Raw genomic sequence first — 23,526 nt, 5'->3', positions numbered from 1 at the left:
GAGGTCTAATCCTGCCACTGATCCCAAGGCCTTGCATGAGGCTCTGAGCCTTTGTGAGCTCCAAGCACCCCCAGCAAAACAACAGGCTGGGACCAGACGAACTCTGTGGGTTCTTCTTAGGCTGCAAAGCAGAGCACGAGTGTGGTCAGACTAAGAGTCAAACCACCTGGGGCTGGTTCATCTCGCTACCTTCTCCAGACTGCAGTTCTCCTTAGAGTATAAAATGCCTGCAACCCACCACGTGAGGCTGTTTGAAGGTTGAATGAGAAGACACACACAGAGTACTTACACGCTGCCTACCACATTACGGGTGCTCAGCAACTTCCGTGTTATCCTCACCTCCAACTTAGCCTCTCTGTCATTGGATAACCATATTAATTTTACAAAGAATTCACGGCATCTATCTGCCCTAGGGTAACAGCTTAGGGATGTGGTAGTGGAGGACGTGACCTTGTTCTTCCACAGAATGCCTTCTGCTATCAGTGTGGGAGGGACGGAATCCAGATGGATGGAGGGGACCCTGCACCCACTCCCTTGCACTGTGGCAGCATCTTGGAGCAGGTTTTTTTGCCAAACTGTGGTTTGGCTTGATTTGTTTTGCCTTCTCCTCATTGAATTTTGATCATCTGCTCTTTACAGATGGGTTCTTTTTTTTTCTTATTTTTTGAGATTCATTTTTTTCATCTGCCATTTCACTTGCGCTATTATTTCCTGATTAGGTCATTTCCCCAAACTCCCCTCTCTTTCATCCGGCTAATCCTCCAGGGCTCAGCTTTTCCTCCAGGGCTCAGCTTTCTTCATGGAAATTTTTCTGAACCATCACCACCCCTGCTATTTGCTTTCATAGCCCCCTGTGCTGCTTCTTCCTGACCCCAAGATTACAGTTACATAATTTATTTGTGTCATACTAGTCTGTCTCCCTTACCAGGCTCCAAGCACCAAGGAAGCAGCAACCTGCTCTATTTTATTCCCTGATCTGTCCCCACCAGTGTAGTGCTTAGCATAGAGCAAAGTTTCCATGAATGTGTACCGCGTGGACGGATGGATGAATGAAGGAGTGAATGAATCCCTGAAGCCAGCTCTTGTGACCAGCTCACTAGTGTCAGTCCTGCCCTTTGCTTTTTCCATATTTAGTTTCATCTTCGCTCTTTGCAGGATTGCTTCACAGCTTCTCCTACACTTAAAAAAAGAATTGATTTACTACTACTACAAAAAAAAAAAAAATCAACCAGAAAGCCCCAATGGATCATGATTTTAAAGAAATGTAATCTTGCTCAGGTTGTAGCTTAAACACACATCTACAAGACCCCCCATGTTCTCTAGCTGGGCATTTAAATCTACTCTGAGATGTCCATGTAATTATCAAGAGAAGCAGAAGGGCTGAAGGACCTTACTGATGACAGAGCCCATTTTAGATTCCACTGTGACAATTTTTCCAGCCCAACCATTTGCTACTAAAGATTCCAGGTGTGCCATCTTGGGCGCCTCGCCTTCGTCTCTGGCATTTCCAACTCTCATCAGGCCCCCAGGCAATCAAATGAGCAGGTGAGCAGGTAGGAGCTCCATAAAGGTAGGTGTGTATTTGAGTCAACTCAGTATTTCCTCCTGATGACCATGACCCTCAGGGCTACAAGGACGCTTGAGTCACGGAGAGTGAAGTCAAGGTGGGGGCAGAGTAGGGAGGCCAAATAGTGGGCTCTTCCTGAGACGTGACTCACTCCGCTATTCTTAATTTTCTCTTTCTGTTTCTCCCCTTAACGCAACAGCGACACGCAGGAGTCGCCTTCCTCTCCCAGTCCGGCTGAGTCAAAATTGGGTTGAGCAACCCCAGGCGGCTGTCGGGGAAGAAGCATTTTCCACCATAACTTTCTGGAGTGCTGCTGTGTTGGGGTCAGCCCTCAGGCTTCCTGACAATGCAGCTTTGTTCCCGTTTCCTCCCCATCCCTGATCCAGCGCTGGGACGATTGTGCTGCACAGCGGAGAGGCCCCCAGCTCAAACTCCCAGAGGTAAGCTGTCATTATGAGGGAAACAATAGGCCAGGCTGTGCTGGGGAGGCTGCATATTCAAGGACGCCATGTTTAATGTCCCTGCTTCCATGAATAGTCTTCGAGATGAATAGCTTCAAGATTCCCAGGATTTCTATTTCTTTTTTTGTTTCTTTAAATAACATACAGGGTCCCCCTCCCTCCCCACTTCAGCCTAAATAGTGCCCATTTCAAGGATTCAGACCTGCCTGGGTGTGTGTCACAGAAGGGTGGGCAGGGGGCACTTTGGGAGGGATTCATGTGGCAGGGGTGGGGATGGGTATCTCAGACATCAGCTGGTCCCTCCTCTGGCTCCAGGGAATGAGAAGCCACAAGCTGAAGCTACAACGGCCAGTTTCCAAAATTGGAGGTGATGTGAAAAGCATGATTTTGAGGCCAGGGTAACGAAGGGTAACAGACAGTGGGAGGGAGGAGCATTCTGCTTGCTTGCTTCTGGGATGACACCGTGGCGTTTCAGTCACACTGAGGTCTTCTCAGACTGTAACAGCTCACTGGTCTACACGGCTTTGGGGGGCACTGGGTTGCGGGCCGGGAGCAGCACCTGCACAGAATCGGCAGTCATGCCAGGGCACTGGGAACTGTGGTGCTGAGGGGTCCTCCAGGGGTTTCTCCGGCACCGAACGTCTGTAAGAGTACATGTGAGAAGAGGAGGCGGCCACCAGATCGGGTGTGGGAGCACGTGCGCACATGCAAAAGATGCCTGGGGGTTCCAGAAATAAACCTGGGGGGAGAGACCTAGCTCACAGAGGGGATGGAGGGAGGAGTCAGTGAAACAGCAATGAGTATGGTGGTTATGACCTGTTTGGTTTTTTGTTTGTTTTTTATTAAAGTATAGTTGATGTACAATATTATATTAGTTTCAGGTGGACAACATGGTGATTTAACATTTTTGTAGATTATACTCCATTTAAAGTTATTACGGAGGGGGAGGTATAGCTCAGTGGCAGAGTGCTATGCTTAGCATGCACGAGGTCCTGGGTTCAATCCCAGTACCACCGTTAAAGCAATAAATAAGCAAGTAAACCTAATTACCTGCCCCCCTAAAAAGACTGTTAAAAATAATAAAATTATTACAAAATATCTTCTGTAGTATTTTACCTTATCCTGCCCGTCCCCTCTTCCCCCCCTCTGGTAACCACTACTTTGTTCTCCGTGAGTCTGTTTCTCTTTTGTTATATTCACTAGTTTGCTTTATTTTTTAGATTCTACATATAAGTGATATCATACAGTATTTGTCTTTCTTTGTCTGACTTATTTCACTTAGCATGATACCCTCCAACTCCATCAATGTTGTTGCAAATGGCAAGATTTCATTTTTTATGGCTGAGTAGTATTCCATTGTGTGTGTGCATGCGTGCGTGTGTGTGTGTGTGTGTGTGTGTGTGTATGCTATGTCTTCTTTATCCATTAATTTGTTGATGAACACTTAGGTTGCTTCCATATCTTAGCTATTGTAAATAGTGCTGCTGTGAACACTGGGGTGTATGTATCTTTTCAAATAGTATTTTGATTTTCTTTAGATATATACCCAGGAGTGGAATTGGTGGATCATATGGTAGTTCTATTTTCAGTTTTTTGAGGAACCTCCATACTGTTTTCCATAGTAGCTGCACCAATTTACAGTCCCATCGACAGTGTACAAAGGTTCGCTTTTCTCCACATCCTCAACAACATTTGTTATTTGTGGTCTTTTCGGCAATAACCATTCTGACAAGTGTGAGGTGACATCTCATTGTTGTTTTGATTTGCATGTCCCTGGTGATTAGCAATGTTGAGCATCTTTCCATGTGCCTGTTGGCCATCTGTGTGACCCTATTTAGACTCATAGTTGGATATAGCATAGCATGGGGAGAGCACAGGTTACAACAGAATTATAAATGTCAGTGCTGGGAAGAATCTTAGAGATTGGCCAAAAATTCATCATGATATCATAAATGGCAAGAGATCACCTTTTTACAGCTGTGTCGTGTCCCACTGTATATATACACAGAGGACACTGAGGGTATTGGGCTAAGTGAAATAAGTCAGATGGAGAAAAACCAATACTATATTATTTCACTTACATGTGGAATACAAAAAACAAATAGAAAAAAAATGAACAAACCAAACAAAAACAAACACATAGATACAGAGAACAGAGTGGTGGTTACCAGGGGGTCAGGGGGGAGACAGGCAAAATAGATAAAGGAGATCAACTGTATGGTGATGGATGGACACTAAATTTTTGGTGGTGAGCACGCTGTAGGGTATAACGAAGTAGACATATAATGTTCTACACTTGAAACTTATGTGATGTTATAAACCAACATTGCATCAATAAAATAAATAAATAAACCAGAAGAAGTTGGGGGGCAACATGAGGAGCCTTTGTGGTGATGGCAATGTTCTGTGCCTGGACTGTATCCATGTCAATATCCTGGTTGTGAAATTTTACGACAGTTTTACAAGGCGTTGCCATTGGGGGAAGCTGGGTGGAGGGTACGTAGGATCCACTATATCATTTCTTGCAACTGCATGTGAATCTACAATCATCCCAAAATAAAAAATTTAACTTACAAAAAAAGTAAAAGTCCTCATGACACAGGTGATGAAAATGAGGCCCAGAGAGGTTAAGCTACTTGCCCTTGTTGCACAGCCAGTTAACAGGGCAGCCAGGGGCAGACCTAGTCCTCCCAAGTCCCAGCCCATGACACTCGAGGGACTCTTGACATTCGAGAAATGTGTGTAGGGTATTGAGGGCTGTTGCTCTGCCTACAGGAAGGAAGTGTGTTTTGGTTACTTTGAGAAAACTCCAGGGTGCCTTTGGTCAGTGGAACTTGTGGTGAAGGATTCTGTGTGGGAGCACATGTTTCCAAAAGCCCTGCGGGGTGGAGTTCTGCTAGCACTTAGGACAAAAAGGTGCTGTCTCGACTGTGGCTTGGGAAGGTCAGAAGGAAAAAGGTGTAGCCTCGTAGAAACAGAACATAAGCTGCATCTCAGGGTGCTCAGTCTGTTCATCTAACTATACCCACATCCTTGAGGACAGATGTTTTCCTGTTCAATACCAGATCAGCCTACAGGGTCTAGATCCACCCACTAGGGCAATAAGACAGTATTTTGCATCAGTGAGGGTTTTGTTTTTTTATATCAAAATTCTCTCTTCCGCGGTTTCAGGCCATTTACTTTTGATTTGTCCTGAGCAGATCAGGAGCAATGGTACTGCTGTTCTGTATTTCTCTGTGAAATCCGGTCCCCCCTCAGTCTGCCCGAGGTGAAACAGGCTAACTCCTTTATCCACTGGCTCTTTGGAACGTGGGACGAAGTGAGTCTCTGGTTATGGAATGTTCCAGAAGCTGAGAAGAAGATTCAACTTTCTACACCTCACAGCGTTCATTTTCAGTGGTTCACCTACCTTACAGTATTAAGAGAGTCTGCTAAATTTAGCTCACCCAGAGCCCTCAGGAGGTGTATTCTGACTTAGCAAAGGTGTATGTTACACTGCTGGGTAATTTAAAACTTAATTTTAAAAAATGCACGCACACCTTTAACTTAAAAATACACATATGATATATTTTAAAAAACCCACAAAATTAAAGCATAGCTCTTTCCTCTGGATGGGGAAATTTCGATGTAGAGTAAACAAACGGCCATCTGAGCCAATTTTAGGGTTATGCAGACGCCCTGTCTCTCTGTTCCTTTCAGCATTCTTGTGAATGAGCCCCAGTTGTCCCCGACACAGTTATATTCTCTTTCTTTCCCTGCCACTCCATCGATGCACCCCTTAGTCCCCACACCTCCCTTCTCCTTTTGCCATCACAAGTGCTCATAATAGAACCGCACAGAGTCATTCTAGTGACTCCTTCGTCACGGCCTCACACCAAGGCTGCGTCTGCAAAGTCAGAGCAGTCTGCTGCGAGAGGCGGGTGCTGTATGCGGGAGACCCACTCTTCGGAGTCATCATTTGATTGTGCATTGAGCCAGCAGTGCTTAAGGGAAGAATGAACCTTCACTGGGTTTCTGGTCCAGCTCCATCCCCCACCCAGTGCAGCCCGTGACACTCTGGGATCCACTCACATACAAATCATTCTCTTGGGCCTGTCTATACATTCCAAGACTCCTGCTTAATCTCCCTAGCAAAAGAGTCAATCTGAAGAATGTCTATGTCTTCCCCCAAAACTCCCGTAAGAAATCTTGCTCTAAAGGAAGTTCCAGATACCAATGGCTATAACACGCAGGGTGAGATGAAGCCAGCAAGACGAAATGTAATAGAGTTTGGGGAAGTCTCCGGAGATTTAAAACAACAAAAACAACAGCTCTGATAAAGGCATCATGAAAAGATTGAGGGTCAAGTGTTGTGATGAAGGCAGATGGGGTGGTACCTGCCCAGGGTCCCACAGCAAGTTGTAAGAGATCTCACAACCACCCCGTGTCTTTCTAAAGAGCAGGATTGTCAGCAGCAGGGCACAGTTATGTCACTGATCAAGTTCCACAAGGCTGGGATGACCCAATGGACATGACCCCATGGCCATTCCCTGCTCTAGGCTAATCCAGGGAGATAGCTCACGGCTTGGGAGAGGGACAGATTTATGGATCTTTTACCTCTGGACTCCTTTCCTGATCCTGAACTGAGATCTTGTCCTCTACACAGTTTTTTGGTCAAAAATACATCAACCAGTAGCAGGTAGATGGAATGACTCTCTGTTAGAGAAAGAAGATTTCAACTGCCAGAATAAGGAATCCAAAAGATGTGGATTCCAAAAGTACCAAGACAAGAATGATGACATTTTTTTGTCTCTCATTTGGAGGGAAAAAAAGTGAACCTCACTGGAAGGTTAACAAATCTCTCACATTTATTTTGTTTTTATTCCAGTTTTCCCAATTTGTCCCCAGTCCGATTCCTCCATGAAGTCTGTATCTTCCAATTAAAATGGAATTGTAGCAGCCTGCTCTGAGAACCTGCGGTACTTCTGTGTACTTTATAATGCTTTACTATGTCAGCCTGCTCCACCAAAGTGGAAGCTTCTGTGTCACTGTCTCAAGAGCGTTCAGCCATTAGAAGACCAGTCAGTGGGAGATACGGGCAAGTAATTCATGAAACTTCCTGGGGACGAGTAGGCAAGTCTTCCTCACTGTCCTGCCCTTTCTGTTTTACACTCGGCGCTTTGACCACTGCTAACGCCCGTCCTGTGGTCCAGAAAGTGGAACCCACTGAGGTTGCGTAGGAGGAGGGCTCTGTTGAACAAGAGATGTACATAACAAAACCTCAAGTGAACTGTCTAGAAAGAAGCACGCTGGGGAAGAAGACCCAATGAAGAGTACCAGGAAGCTTTTTGGGATTTCTCATATTTTTTCAGGATGCGGCAGAGTTTTAGAACTATAAGGCATCAGTCCTAGGTTTCCCTCTACATGACTTACCCTTTTTCCAGAGGCCACCCTGTCTCCTTTAGTACATCTACTATTCGAATGGGGACCAATGGTTCTTGTCCTTACCTATTTATTCAAGGTTAACAGATTGGTCTGCACCGCTGTCATTAACACCCTCATCTCTGTAACTAGCACTGTGATCACCACCACCCGCGAACGTCTGGGGCCTCACAGTCTACAACGTGTCTGCCTGTTCACGCTCATTCCGTGCTCACAGCAGCCCTCCGAGAACAGGTCTGCTGCTGGCGTCGTCAGCACTGAAGTCACCGCCTTTTCCTTAGGCCTTGAAGTGGGTGTTTTCATAGTATAAGAGCAGAAACAAGGTCATAAAAAAGTACTGTTGTCTAACCGGGGAGAGAAGGACCCTTTAGATACTTGTGTCTTTGAGGCCATTTTGCTGGGGTCATCTATTTGACTCGTCTCCTGGTTTTTTGCTGCAAAGATAATGATGCTAACAAACAAACAAACAAACAAACAGGACATTGGTTAAGAAGGATTATAATGAAAAGAATAATTTTCCAAACTGTCCTTTTATAAAACAAGACTAAGACCCACTGGGTCAAGTCACGTGTGGAATGATAACATGTAATAATAAAAATCATGCAGAATAACACTGATATTACATACAAATGCTCAGTTCTTTATAAGTGCCTTTATCTAAGTTAGCCTCGTGGGTACCTTTCAAATTATTAAAATAATCATTATTATCTCCATTTTACAGATGAAAAAGGATCTCGGTTAAATAACCCCCGTATCTTGGTGTCAGAAACAGACCAAGACCCACGTCACCTAGCTCCTGGACCACCGCTCCTCCTTACCCTGGGCTGCCACCATGCAGTTGTGCATCGGAGGCCGGGCTGTCCCAGAAACCCTCTGCGAGAGAAGCCACAGAACGGTAGACTTCTTCTGACTGGCACCTCCCATTTACAGAACTCAAATTGAAGACACTGTAAAACAGTAAGCTTATATTTTATGCTCTAATTTATTAACAAACAATTTGATATTAACACACGAAATGTAGATTTAATATACTAGGGTGTTTTGAAAGGTTCACAGGATCTTTGTGGAATACAGAGACCGATGGGTTGTCATTTAGGAATGGTCTTTGGTTTGCCCGGTGTCTGTAAGGCTCTTTTCCATGGTTCTTTCAGGCCTCCCTCTCATGTCTCCTTCTGTGGGAGTGGAAATCACCTGGTACTAGGGTTCGGTCAAGGTCTAGTTTGTTGTTTTCCCGCCCAGGCTGCACCTTAAATCGCCCGGAAGCTTTTGCTCCCCTCCCCAGGACAACTGCATCCGAGCCGCAGGGAATAGAGCCTAGGCATCTTTTAGGGACTCCCCAAATGTTTCTTTGCTAAAGTAAAGGTTGAAGATAATAGTTTAACTTTATTATTTAAAATATTATCACTTCGATTAGCATCATTATTCCTGCGTGTTTACAAGCCAGTTTGACTCTGTAAGAGTGTGCAGCAACCGGAGTGTCACCCTCTGGGCCCCTCTGCCCTTTTTGGCTCTGCTTTCCTGGGTTTGGGGGGACATTGTGGTAGCGGCAGAACCAGAAGCGGACAAGGGCCAAGCCTCCTCTAAGCCAATCTTTCTTTCCACGGTAAAGAAATGGTACTTGTTGGTTAAATAAGTTGGAAATGGAAAATCTCAGCCTAGTTTTTCATTCTCTTCTATCTGCTTGTGGACAAATTACAATCTGAACTATTTAAGTTACATCACCAATCAAAAGGCTAATTGAAAAATAATCTCCTCCTTCCCCCTCCCCTGAAAGGCTAGTATAAATGCAACTTTAAGTGTACTTTCCATGTATCCCTAAGTATGTTTACATTAGAGCTGTATTATTCTTAGCTGACTCTGGTACAGTGAAGGGCACGGCCTTGTTCAGGCTTCACAGAAGTCTGTGTCAGGAGGGGCCCTAACCCAAAGCTAGGGACAGAGTTTCAGGAGTTCTTTGTTTCTGACATGTTGTCTATGCAGGACGAGTAGCTCCTCAAAAGGAGAGACTGGGCCTGCTAAGCCTATGAGGGACCCTCTGAGTTTGGGGGAGGTGCCCAGAGAGGAGCCAGGTCAGTCCTGGGGCAAAGGGAGGCTCCCCTCAAAGGAAGGAAGCATCTTTGGAAAAGAGAATTCCAACCGCTCACTTGGAAGGCTGGGTGAGACATTAGGGGTCATTCCTGCTAGAATTAGACTCCAGTGCATTGGTCCATACGTAATCTAACCGCTGGCCCCTTCCCTTCCCACAGGGTGGGTGACTGTGGGCACCGCCCAAAGCTCCTGTTCATTGGGAGCACCTTCTCCTGCCTCTGTCTTTTGCAAGGCCAGGCCTGAACGAGACCGTGCGGCAGCTGTCATCCACGTTCAACTTTCACACAAATACCAAGCCAACCCATCCCTGATGCAAGCTTGCAAGTTCTGATCTTTTTTCGGCTGGTGTTAAGAATTGCCAGTGGGTGTGAGCTGAGGGAGGGGCATGGTGGATGCTACAGTGAAGGCTGCCAAGGCGTCTGAGCTCCCTGGCATGCAGCTGGCTTGTCCTCAATCCCAGAGGCACCGCTTCTTTTTCATAATGAGTTATTTGGGGGCCAACTTGGCCTTATGCCTCCGTGGATATGGCAGGACTCAGCTCGAGATGAATAGTCCTGAACTCACCGGCACTTGATCTCCTGTGGTCAGGCATTCTGCTTCCATCAGGGCTCAGTACCACACCTGGACTTATTTTTTCCAAAAGTCATGTAATTTATCTACTGCAAAGTGCATGGCCTTGATCCACGTGACTCTCTTTCTAGGGCTTTCTACACATTCCACACGACACCTTTCTGTACCACTGGTGCCTCTGACACCACTGGGTCTGCTGGATCACATGGTCCAAGTGGCAGGAATACTTGCATTGTTTCCTGGACCTGCCGCCAAGCATCTGTCTGCTCTGAGCCTCACTCGAATCTGACAGCCTTTCGTGTCCTCCATTCGTGGGAGTGGAATATGCCGCCTCCAGAACCCCAAAAGGCCCACTGGGGGTCAAGCTTCCTTTTTGTAGTAGGAGGCCTGTGACTTCGGAGGCCTGTGATGCAATGAGTTGCATTTCATTTTGAAGGGGGTGTCCCAGCATCCTCCTAACCACTAGACCTCCAAAAATTAGTCAGAAGCGACAGGCCCCCAAATCTATGTAGGGTTAATTTTCTACCCTCTGGAGCTCACGTGTGCCAGCCACCTGCTGTACATCAGGCCCAATGAACACAGTGTCATCAATACAGTGGATCAATGTGATGTCCTAGAGAAGGTCCGGACAGTCCAGCTCTCTTTGGACTTTGTTAGGACAGAAGGAGCAACACATAAACAGCTTCTGACCCTCTTTTTCAACTGAGATAAAAATCAATGGTGATACACCATGAACCTGAGGCCACGTGAGCCTGTTCTGGCAAAAATACTTAATCTAGAAGCAACTGCCATCAGGCTACTGATGTGAGCTCGTTATCATCTCCAGTCACCCTTCAGGGTTCATCTTGTTTTGTAGTGGCCAGACTGCTGACTCAGATAGAGATAAGATAGGAACCACCACTCCTGAATCCTCTGGACCCTTAAGGATGACCCTAATCTCTGGCATCCCCTCAGTCCCCCCTGGAATGTAACAGTGGTTTGGTTTTCTTTTGTTTTATTTGCCATCTTGTGCAGGGGCGGTTTCAGGAGCTTCCACTTGTCCTTCTCCACCATGATAGCTCTTACCCTATAAGCTAAGGACCCAACATGGGAATCGGACCCGGTATGTCCATCCTAATTATACATTCAAGGGCCAAGGAAGTGACAGTGGGTGGGTATGCACACGCAGGGGGACCTTATGAGCAGAACTTTGGCTGGAACTCCATTGACAAGCCGGCCTCGGGTGCCCTCCGGGAAGGCCGTGTGTGTACTTCAGGTCTCTAGACAGCAGCGTCAGTTCAGACCTGGTGCCCACCATGCAGCTACCCAAACAAATAGCTGGAGGTCCTTTGGGGAAAGGACTAGAGAAATAGCCTGTTCACCTGTCATGGTGTTGCAGGACCCTCCTGATTGTTGCCTGGAGATCCAGCCACTTCATCAGATAGTGTGTTCCAGGTCTGAAAACCAGCTCATCCCTAGGGGCTGTGCAAAGGCTGGTGTCTTGGTATCAGGCTGACCACCCTTCTCTCATACCCAATCTCCCAGTCACCCATGCTAATTTTTCTGCTCATACAAGCTGAGTAGTACCCTGGTCAGCTTCCCATCTCTCTTCTCCTAGGAACCCTAGGTCCTATTAACTGTTGCCACAACTCTCTCTGTGGATCAGGCCTTCTTGGCTGCCACTCTGACCACACCAGTCTTTTTAATAATTACAAACACTTGACTTTGGCAGTTAAATGCTGTCTCCTGGCCTTTATTATTTCAGGGTCCTATCATCCCTATCTCTATAAGCAAGCCAAGGTCTGTAACACTTGCTGCTACCATCAGCCCTTGGCCTTCAGAGGAGAGCCCCTATTTCACTCTCCCCTAGCACATCCCAATAGCCATGTTGGATGGTGTGCCCTTGGGGCATTCCTGTGGACTGTAAGCTTTTGGTGGATCACCCAGCCGAAGCTACTATGCTCACTGCCACATGACCACCCAACCCCATGGCCCTTGGAGCCCTCTCCCTACCATCTTCCACTGCAATTCTGGCACTTCAGCTTTTCTCAGTGTGGACCACCCCCTTTTTTTTTTTTTTAATGTTTCTAGGACCCGTCTTAGTAGCAAGTTCACACTGTCTCCTGGGCTCCTTGCCAGGGTGTTAAGCCTTGTATCTCAGGAGGCTTCCCCCAATCGCACAGACCCTTCTATACCTATGTATTTGTTTCATCTCCCTTGATCAGAACCTCAGAACTTAACTACATGTGTGGTCCCTCGGCTTCTGCCAGCACATTCTGCTCAGTTCTTCCAGCTCCTTTGAGGTGTAGGCACCCTCCTTCCTCATAAGGCCTGGTACTTTTCCAGATGTGCCTCAAATCCAGAGGCCACGAGAGAGGTCCTGTGAAGGGCGAGTCAACCCAAATGTCCCCATGCGATGTGCTAGGGTCTCAGGTCTTTCCAGTCAGAGCCCTGAACTTGGCAGATCAGATCTACCTTGACTGGGCATTTAAGTTGAGTCACTCTTCAGCCATGGGCTTCATCCTTGACTTTCCCCATTCTTCCTCTGCAGGGCGTGAGGGTAAGTGTCAAAGAAGCGCTCTGGCTTCCACACCTGGCTTTCAACTGCCTGTGACTCTTCCTCATCCCGTCTTCGTCTTCCTGCAGGGCACCAGTGGTGCTTGCCAGGAGCCGTCCACCACCATCACCCTTCCCTCCACACACTGCAAACACCCGGCGTATCCGCATGGGTTAGTGCATTCCCTGCCACCAGTACACCCTCCTGATTCACAGAAGTTCAAGTTTTAACAACTGAGTAACTGCCTTGTGCAGGGGGCTGTCTGTGCTCCACTCTCCACCAGGACAGGGGCCCACTTGCCAGCTGGGCCACGAGGGGTCCAGCGAGTGAAACCCCATTTCACCCCTTGCTTTTTTGGCAAATGTACTCACAGGCTGGGTTCTTTGGAAGACGTCAAGATGAAGTTTAGGGGGTAGATTCTTTTAGCTGTCAACTATGAATGGATGGGATGCAGAAGCGGAGCGGGACAGAGGAAGCAGTCAACCTGCAAGGCAGATCCGACAGAGGCCAGGCCGACCTGGTGGGGAGACCTAGAGCGAGGGTTGCCCACCCTGGGCTGAAATGCTGGGCCTTTTTACCCCTTTGCACTCAGTCACCCCCGAGACGGGGGTGACTCCAATGAGTTAGCTTTTGGCCACTGGGGCAGCCTTGAAGGAGATGACAGTGAGGGGGTGCCTGCTGGGCAACCACACACCCCTCAGCTGCTCCTTCCTTGGCAGAAGAAGTCTGGGAGGTGTATCGCCACGTCTGCCACTCCTCTACGCTGCAAAGTAGGGATGCTGAGGTCGGACTGGGTAACACAAGGCAAGTGACAGTGTCATACAGCGCCAACATTTGGGTGGGAATATTGTCACTTTAGATGTTACTTAGAAATATATTGGCCACGGCTAGGGACATGAAATGTTTAAAATTTTATTCTGAACTTTTTATGATCATGGTACAACTTTTAAGAGGATTTTACCTTAAAACACCAAAAAGGCAACTTTTAATAACGGCCCTAGGGATAAGAGGTGCTGATTACAGACTATCTGGTCAGCCCAGAAGCAGCCTCTGTGCCAAGGTGTCTTGTGCGCTTTTATGTTTGGGGTGCTGGTGGCAGGGGGTCGGAGAGTAGGTAGTTAGTATTTCCCCAGGAGAAGCAGTGACTAAAAAACCCTGCACCCCTCTCCCCTGCCCTGCAGCAGCTGAGCAGCCCTGTCTCATCTTAAATAATTTTATTATCAGCGTTATACATCTAGTGAAGACATGCGCACTTTTAGAGCATGATTGTAGATTTGAAAAATGGTCAGGATGGTGCAAACCACCAAGTCAGCTCTGTGCAGTGGGGAGGTAGGAGGACAAAATCCATCTTAAAATAATCGTATCTGGGTTTGGGAAGACAAAGGCAGTATTTTGAGCATCTGTATCATCAATTGCATTTTACAAATTAGTTCTTTAATACTTTCCATCCAAATTAGGAGCAGTCTAGGAACCTCTCACTCCTGCCACGACCAGGTCGGGGACCTTAGCAGCAGGGCCAGTGGGGGAATCAGATGAGAGCCTTCACCTGACCACAGGGGTGGGACCCCAGTCCTGGTCTCCTGACTCTCCAGGCCCTGTTCCAGGCTGTCATACACCCAGCCTCTGAGAGTACCCAGCTCTGCTGTTCACATTTTCAGCCTAGAGAGGAGTTCCCCTTCAGGGCAAGAGGAGGACCAGAGCGGGGTTTTAGAATCTTAGGCTGGTGATGGTTGGTCCAGGACCCATCTCTGGTCTCTGGCCGTATTTTGACTGGCTTCTCATTCTTCCTCCAAATTAGGTGGACCTGCCAGTCTTGCTTGAAGGAGTCGTCCATTGGGTTCATTAGACGCTTTCTCTAAGGGAGCCGCTGTGCCTAGCCCAGTGGTTTTGGTGTAGGTAAGATAGAGGCAAACGCTCCCAGAATTTCCAGCTCTCAAGGTGTGGACCAGAGGAGCCTGAAAACAAAATAAAGGGTGCGGAAGTTGGGTGTGTGCCTGCGTGGACTGAGATGGGTCAGAGCACTCGGCCTGGGGCCAGTCTTTCTGTGCTGGCTTTAACGAGGTGCTTTCAGTAAACCCTGGCAGTGAAGCCCGGCCGTTTCTAAGAATGGAACTTGCTGTATCAGGAAACAACACTTGCCAAAGACAGGGCAGGGAAAGCGTCTTTCTTTTCTTTCTTTCTTTATCTCTGTCTGTCTTGTTCTCTCTCCCTCTTTCTCCTTTTCTCTCCCTTTTCCTTAATAACTAGTGATGAAACTTTCAGAACTTTGGGGCTTGGGGCCAGCATCTTCCTCCCAGAGCTCACATTTGTGTGTGATCAGTTGGCGAAATTGCCCAGAAAAGTACAAGACCGGTCTCAGGGCTCCATCCTGAGTCTCCCGCAGAGGTTGGCTCTGATCTGTGACCCAGACCGCTCCCCCTTGCCCTTGGAAGCAGCTACCTTGCTGCCTGAACAAAACAGGCCACCACGCCTCCCCTCTCCCCCCAGAACTCCACAGCAGGTCCCATCACAAGCGGGCGCATGCTAGCACTTGCCGAGAAAGCCTTGCTCATGCCTTTCACTGCCAGTTCTAACTGCTGGGCTTCCTGGGTGCGCAGCGCTGTTAGAATCAAAAGTGCCTCAGCCTTCAGCAGCAGCATCGCAGGCTGTGGCTGGAGCCTAACAGTTGTGCCCTGCGGTTATTTTGCCAGTTATGGGTGAACCTCAAACAGTTGAGAACTGGGACTCCGTTCCAGCTACGTCGCCAGTGACTTGGGCGCTTCTCTTTCCCTCATGAGTCTGCAGAAGAAGACGGGCAAGTGTTCAAGAACAGGCCCTCTCATGAGATTTCCTGTGCTTCCTGCTGCGGCGGCTGCTGCCCAGGCCACGTGTCCCCCAGAAAGCCTTTCTCTTGACAGGTCAGCACTTCTGCTGCCAGCTGTGGCAGAGGCCAGATGTCAGGAGAAACATGAAAAGCCAAAAATGAAGGAGAAATGTACCCTCTACTTTTTCTCGGGGGGTAGGGGAGGGTCTGAGGGAAAGAGGGGATGACTTGAAAAATTTACATGCAAGCTCATGGAAAGTTTGCAAAGAGGACTAACTACTGTATACAAAGTAGGTAAACAACAAGGTCCCACTGTAGAGCACAGGGAAATGCATTCAATACCTTGTAATAACCTATAATGAAAAAGAATATGAAAAGGAATATATATGTCTATATATGTGTATAACTGAATCACTATGCCGTACACCAGAAATTAACACGACATTGTAAACTGACTCTACTTCAGTAAAAAAAAAAAAAGTGCGCAAGGAAGGCTCACAGTGCGTTTTAAGTGGCCCCAGGCATCGTGGAATTAGCCACATGGGCGTGCATCTCTCTCAACCAGACATTTACGTGGTAGAGTACTGCAAGAATGAATATTCAAGTTCTTTCTCTGCTTTCCCCCAGCTCCTCCTTCATGAAGTCCCTGTACAGTTCATTGAGTATGACTGTGTGATATTCAAGAGGGAATCACCAAGTTCAAGGTGGTAGAGAACACTGACTGGTCACCACAGGAATCATGTGCTTCCAGACCATCTTGGAGCATAAGATGCTTGTGATGTCAGTGGTGTATCTCCGTGCCCAGGAAAGTGCCTGGTAGCTAACCAGCACTCAAGCAATATTTATGGACCAGTGAATGGAGGCAATTTTGGCTCAGGTGAGCATTAGATTTAGAGAAAGATAGCTATTTTAAAGCAAAGCAGATACGCTATTTTGTTGCCTGTAGAATGATCGCTGGCCTTTTTCTTTGACCCCTATCCTAGAGAGAACCCAGAAGTGAATCTCCTCTGCCCCACCCGCAATCACACAGCCACTCCGAGAGCTTACCTTTCCTTTTTTTTTTAGATGATAGTTTGGACAGGGAGGAACAGGGTGGTTCCCACAACACGACAAGGTCCTTGATCTGTGTATCTCCTCAAAACCTCAAGTCTGGTTCAGCCAAGAGCTAGAGATGACCAGGGGACTGTGGGTGGCAGCTTGGGGTGACTCTGCCACACTTGGAGTCGCCCCTGAGCCAAGGGCCTAGGCAGCCCGCCACACTCTGAGATGTCCCCAGCAATTCCAGATAACTTCTGAGGGAAATTCCTCACATTTCCAGTTCTTTTTGACACTTCACTCCAGAGAGTTTGTGGAATAAATGTACATTTCCTTAGAATTCTAAGACTGGTCTGTGGCCTCTTAGCCATCTGGGACATAGGGTACACCCCCCATTTTCATCTGGACCCATCTCGTACCTCCTGAGGTGGCCCCAGGCTCAAACTCCTGGTGACACCCCTCTCTCTCTCCTTTCCTTCCTAGAGAAGTGGTTAGTGAATTATCGCAGAAGAGCTAAGACCGTCCCTCAGGCTCCATAAATACTTAACTGAGCTCTTACTCTGCCCGAGGCCTCCTTTGAGGCTTACGGGACATAGGAAGTTTTATGTCCCTTAGAATGCGGACTAGTGGTAAGAAAAATACAGACCAAAAAATGAATGTAAAGGAAAACATGTTAAATTCCACTAGGAAGCGAAGCGCTGTGGGGGTTTGGCGATCGGGAAACTCCATCTATTGTGGGAGAATGAGGAGATGTGTCATTAATCCTGGGTACAATTTTAAATAATTGAGATAGAAAGGTCTGTCTAGTAGAAAGTATAAGAAAGTAATGGTATGGGGTTAGAAAATTTAAGTGTGCTTTGAAAACACCAGGGAAGACACTTTGCTTACAGGATATGAGCACATTTAGAAGAGTCGTGATTGGTAAGACTAGAAAAAGCATCTGGGGTCACTTTGAGAAGAGCTGCAAATGGAGGTAGATGAGTTTGAAGTCAGAGATGTTTGAATTTGAATTAGTAGATCAGGGAGTCCAGAGGTTTTTGAGTAAAGGATTCTTTCAGGAAGAATTTGGCTTGAAGGGCATTGAGGCTAGAGGTGGAGAAAAATGTTAGACGTCTGTGGCAATAGGTCTGGAGACCTTTCATGAAGGGAGAGCATTAATGAGATGGTGTCTGTGGGCACAGAAAGCCAGAAGGAGATTCAAGGGGAAGAACAGAGAGAACGCGCCTGGCAGTGGAGTCGAGGGCAAGGGGCACCAGGGATGACCGGACTGAGACCGACACCTGGGAGAGTGGTGGAAACCACAGATGTAGGCCGAGGGGGGATCAGGAAGAGCAAACCGTCTGCTGAGCCCGCTTCTTGCTTCCTGTTGCTCTGCCCCAGCCCGTCTGGGCAGCCGTCTCGGGGCCAGTTCTTTGTGAGGTCCTGACTCTCGCGAGAGCAAGGACCTGTCTGTGTAAGAGGCTGGATTTTTTTTTTACTCTCCTCTTGACCACAGTGCTTCAAGGAATTTCTTATCCAACAGGCCACTCTGATCATACCTTGTGCTTCCTTAACTTCCGTAGGAAAAACTCTCGAGGAGCAAGTTTTCAGATCCATCTGCCAAGTGTTCCCAATAGAGGCTCTTTGTTCCAAATAGCGAGAATAATCTGCATGTGCCAGTGCCGCAGGGTCTGCCCGCTCAGCTTGTGTATAAACTTGAACTATAAATTGCATTTTTCATATTGGGGTAAATATGCCTCAAAGATTACCTGAAGTTCTCATTAACCCAGAAAACAAATAAAGAGCTCGCAGTCTCTTTTGGGGGTGTGGTGGGGTGGGGACTAGGTTCACTTTTTTATTTATTTATTTTAGAGGAGGTACCGGGGATTGGACCCAGGACCTTGTGCGTGCTAGGCATGCACTCTACCAGTTAAGCTATATCCTCCCCCGAAGAGTTCTCTGTCTTGCTGACATATATCACAAAACTGGGATTACTCTGGTCTGCTTTAAAGGTAACAAGATTTTTCTTCAATACAGTCAATCTTATTATTCATGGATTTTGTACTTGCAAAATTGCCTACTTTATAAAATTTGTTTGTTACCCCCAAATCAGTACTAAAGGCACTGTTCCAGTCATTCACAGACCTGTGCAGAGTGGAGAAAAGTTTGAGTCTCTTGATGTACAAGTTCACAGCTAAGGCCAAACTAGGTTATGTCTCACTTTCTTACTTCAGCCCTATACTGTGGGCAAGAATCCTTTTTTGTGGTTATTTTGTGCCATATTTTTTTCACAGTTTTGTGCTTTTGTCAATGATTTCACTGTTTAAAATGGTCCCCAAGCATAGTGCTGAGGTGCTGTCTAAAATTCCTAAGCACAAGAAGGCTGTGTTACACCCAACGTTGAAAATACATGCGTTAGATAAGCTTCGTTCAGGCGTGAGTTATAGCGCTGCTGGCTGTGAGTTCAATGGTAATGAATCAACAGTATGTCTTAAATAAGGTGTCTTTAAACAGAAATGCACATAAAACAAGTATGTATTGATTGGTTAATAAAAAAAGTTGTGTAAGACCAGAGATGCCTACATCCTAACCTGGTTATCCCCTCTGGGCAATGGTTCAATACTGCTCTGTTGAGTGTTTGAGCCTTTATTGAGCCGTAACTACTACAAATAACAAGAATCAACTGCAGTCCCTTCCAAAGCCGTAGCCTCGTGCTGAACCCCAAGGAGCAGAAAGTCAAAGACAGGGCAGCCAGCCCCCAAGTTCAGCTGGATGGATAAAAATCCATCCTGTTCTGAAGACACCATCATGGAGACATCGCTACCCCATCCCTCCACTTACGCATTGTGCACCTATCCTCATTCAGAAGAAGCCAAGAAGCGACTTACCTGAAAGACAACATAAACCAGAACTGGCTACAACAAGAAGTATTAGAGAGAAAGAAAAAGGACACACAGAGTTGGACACAAGATGGTGCCAGGAATGAAGTTAAGACACAACGCAGGCTCGGAGGCACTTATCAAAGGTCACGAATCTAGCTCAGAACAGTTGAGCAGGAGATGAGAAAGGGAAGCGGGTTAAGATATCTGTTCACGGGGCCCCCAGATCAACATGGCAGAGCAGCCCCGGTGTGTTCTCAGCTCCAGAAGCTGCCCCTCCCCTAGAAAGCCTGATGCGCGGGTCCTTCAGGGCTTCGGTCTCAGCAGCTCACAAGCCCCTGCTCCCTCCACACTGGCTCCCTTGCTGTGACTAGACCGTGTCAGGCTTGCTCCTGCCTCAGGACCTTTGCTCTTGCTGTTCTCTCTGTCGGGGAAGCTCTTCCTCAGACAACCGCGTGGCTCGCTCCCTCAGTTCCTTCAGCACTTTCTCAAAGTCCCTTTCTCGTGGAGCCTTCCCTGGCCATTCTATCTAAAATGTCAGCCCTACCCTGGCGTCTCACGTACTTCTTGCCGACTTTATCTTTTATCCTATCCCCTATCACTATCAACCTCCCAAGTCCATCTCAGAATGTAGGAAGAGAAAGATGCCAAAAATAAACAAACAAACAAGCAAACAAACAAGACACACAGGACTGAGCATTCTGCTCTATCGCTAACAAAAGAGGCTGACCTTCTGGCTGAAGTTACAGTAAGCCTAGTAAGAACCAGGAAGAAGATGACGCAAGAGGTACTCATTTCTATGAAAAAATGGGGTTTTAACCAGCATTTGAAGACTGAGGAGATATCCCCAGCTGCAAGTACAGAGCCAGATTCTATAAAAGACTGTTAAGAGTTCCAAAGAAAGACCACAGAGAGAAAGGCTGAGAAGAGGGCCCACGTGCAGCCGGCCCTTGGCCCACCTTAGGTTCTGCATTGTGGATTCAGCCAAGAGCAAATTGAAAATATTCAGGAAAACAATTCCAGAAAATTACAAAAAGCTAAGCTTGAATATGCCACGAGCTGGCAGCTATTCACATAGAATTTACCCTGCATTGGGTATCATAAGTAATCTGGTGGTGATTCAAAGTATCCAGGAGGATGTGCCTGGGTAACATGCAAATACTACCCCATTTTATGCAAGGGGCTTGAGCATCTTCGGATTTTGGCATCCACAGGGGTCCTGCAACCAACCTTCTGTGGATAATGAGAGATGACTGTAGTAGACTTCAGTAGTAATACCAGAGTTTAAGTAACAAAATAAACTGGAAATTTCCATATAAGATTGGAAATACAGACTTAGGATTTTCTAGAGACTTAGTGGACAGTGTCTGGTAATTGCAACATGGCCCTATGCTTTTGCAGATTTGCTGGACCTAGCGGACACAGCACATCTTGAACATCCAGGAACTCAAAGACGAAAGCCCGAGGGGACCGTTTAGGGGAAAGACAAGGAAAACCGGTGGTAATGACACGGCTGGACTGAGATGGACCTGATGAGGGACTGCTTTCAGTTATCTGGAAATCTACTGCAAGTATCTTTTTTTCCCCCTAAAAGCCGAAGTCCTCTAAATTCTTCTCCTGCACACAGAATTGAGGAAGCCATAAAGAATCTGCTATTCTAGACTTAATTTTGATCAACAAGGAAGGAGTCATCAGGATTGTAGAGATGGGGAAAATTTTAGGGAAAAATCACCATGAATAGCTAAAAAAGGAAATGATGAGTGGAATAGTCCCAACTTCCAGAGAGCCAATTAAAGTTCAGAGAAAAAAGATCATTGGTCCCATGGTCAGAAATGCATACAACAAAACTGACTTGAGAATTGCTAGGCATTATACCACGGCTAGAACACAGCACTGAATGAAGCACATTTCTGGTTCTCCTGGAACTTTCAGTGTAGTTAAAGGAGAGAGGGACAAAAAAGCAAATATACAAATAAGTATGTAATTTCAAAAAATAGTGCTAAGTGGTATTATAACATTGAGTAAGCTCTTTGGAGAAATGGCTGATCGTAGAACTAGGGCCGGAAATACACAAGATAAGCTTGAACTATCTCATAGGGGCAGAAAGCAAGGAAGTGCTCGAAAACAAAACACAAAAACCCCCACACTCATGGGAGCATGTCAAAGGGACATGGGAGCAAACTGAAAGCACTCCCAATGGCCAGAACTGGAATAAACTGAGCAACAAAGTTAAGTAGTACTGAATTATAACCCACGTTGTAACATAAATATCTCTGAGTCCATACTGGCATAAATAAATGATTGAATAAATACATGGAAAAGAGGCAAATCTCCCATGAAGAAGAATTCCAAATAATTTAAGTAAATAATCCTGCCTCAAGGAGGTGGGCGATAGCTCCCACCCCTTAAGTGTGGGCTCTGCATCGTGACTTCCTCCAAAGGCAAACAGTGCACGTGCCGTCTCCCTCCGGCCTGCCCAAGTCTCCTCCCGGCTCCTCCAGATAATAGCTGTGTGACCTTGGAGAAGTCACTTAAACTCTCTCAGATAGAAAGTCTTCATCTATACGATGCAGATCGTACTAGAAGCTGCCTCTGGTGGTGGTGGGGGTTAAGTGAGTTAATACACATAAAGCAGTAACATCCTTGGCATATGAGAAGGGCTGCGTAAGTAAGTGTTTAACCCCTTGGAGGTGCTGAGCAGAATGGCGCTAATGGCTTAAATTAGTTCTTGAAGGGACTGCTCTGCGTTTTCTGTGGAGAACAGTCTAGGGTGGCAAGCACAGGACTAAGAGGTCAGGTGGGAGGCCAGAGATCATGGCGGAGGCCAGCGTGACGGGAACGCAGACCAAGGTGGTCATGGTAGGGGTGGTAAGAAATAGTCAGCTTCGGGATAAATTTTAAAAGCAAAATTGGTAAGATCTGCTAATGAACTGGACATAAAGTATAAGTGAAGGGGAGGAGCAAAAACATCTACAAAAATTTTAGTTTGAGTAATTGAATGTTGGTACCACTTCACTGATATAATCAGGACACTGTTATAGGGAGGAGGGAGGGGTTTTTTTTGGTTTTTGTCTTTGGTTAGGGGAGGTATTAAGAAAGTGTTTAAAAAGGGAAGTGAAATGAGAAGCTCTAAAAAATTCAACTCTGACAATTTAATCATAAACTATCCCAATGGAGGAGAAAGAGGATGGCGTTTGAAGAAATTTACATAGTAACAGAATTTGTTATTTAATGAACTCAGATTTTTAAAGTCAAAAAGTAGACAGGCATGACTGGGACATTATGCTGTACACCAGAAGTTGACACATTATAACTGACTGTACTTCAATTAAAAAAAAAAAAAGTAGAAAGGATGGCAAAGAACCATGCCCACCCGTGGAACCAATGCCAATTTCCTGGTTTTGCTATTGTATTATAGTTAAGTAAGAAGTGACCATTGGGAGAAACTGGAGGAATAGGAACTTGGGATCTCTTTGCATTATCCTGAGAATCCATCGTTGTTTCAAAATAGAAAGTTTAAAAAACTACTCTTGTTCAGGAGAAAGAAACAACAGAAGATATTTTACAGGTTCTGGCTGACTCCGAGATGTTGTGAATCAAAACTGCGATGTGGTTGACGAACTAACCCTGATGTGGCCAGGATTAATGGAAGTATAAAATTCCAAGGAGGGACTGTAGAAGTACCGCTTTATTTTGTTCAGGTCAATCCACATCTGAAGTGGCAAGTTCAACTCTGGGTGCCACGCTTCCAGATTAACAGCTGCACTGAATGACAACGAGACAGAATATCCAGACTAGGGCAGCCCTGTTGTGTAAGAAATTGTTGAAGGAGGCTACAATAGTTAGCCAAGAAAATTACAGACTTCCATGAGCCATAACAGCTCAAACACTCAACAGACTGTCATCTGGTGATCAAATTTAGGTGAGTCTTTGACATCCCTTTAGCTACAATAAACTTACACTTTCTCTTCACAAAATGCCAGGAGTATTTTTAAAGAACATTTAGGAAAACCGCTTCAGCTGCGTTGAAATCTATGATTTTTTACAACAATTGAAGCAGAATAAACCTGGGACATCAGAATGTTCTCCCAACTGAATCTTAACGGTTATTTCACTCTATTTGAAAATGGCATTAATTTTAAGGAGTCTCCACTTTGTTACCACCACCTTCAACCACTTCGTCCTGA

General features: G+C 46.3%; 1 long non-coding RNA gene across 6 annotated transcripts in view; it reads left to right on the top strand.

Annotated features, from left to right (window-relative positions):
* The first annotated feature begins 1,603 nt into the window (after nt 1-1,603).
* Nucleotides 1,604-23,526, top strand: part of LOC106730744 — a 31,695-nt gene continuing 9,772 nt past the window's right edge. For 5 of the 6 annotated variants that reach the window (XR_004313834.1, XR_001367207.2, XR_004313836.1 and 2 more), the window contains exons 1-2: nt 1,604-2,007; nt 8,171-8,406. This is a non-coding gene — a long non-coding RNA (uncharacterized LOC106730744). Of the gene's footprint in view, nt 2,008-8,170; nt 8,407-12,732; nt 15,799-23,526 lie in introns of those variants that run through there. The other variant, XR_004313837.1, reaches the window with a different exon arrangement.

This window comes from Camelus ferus, chromosome 21 (genome assembly GCF_009834535.1).
Source record: "Camelus ferus isolate YT-003-E chromosome 21, BCGSAC_Cfer_1.0, whole genome shotgun sequence".
NCBI lineage: Eukaryota > Metazoa > Chordata > Mammalia > Artiodactyla > Camelidae > Camelus > Camelus ferus.
This window is presented reverse-complemented; position numbering and strand designations above follow the sequence as displayed.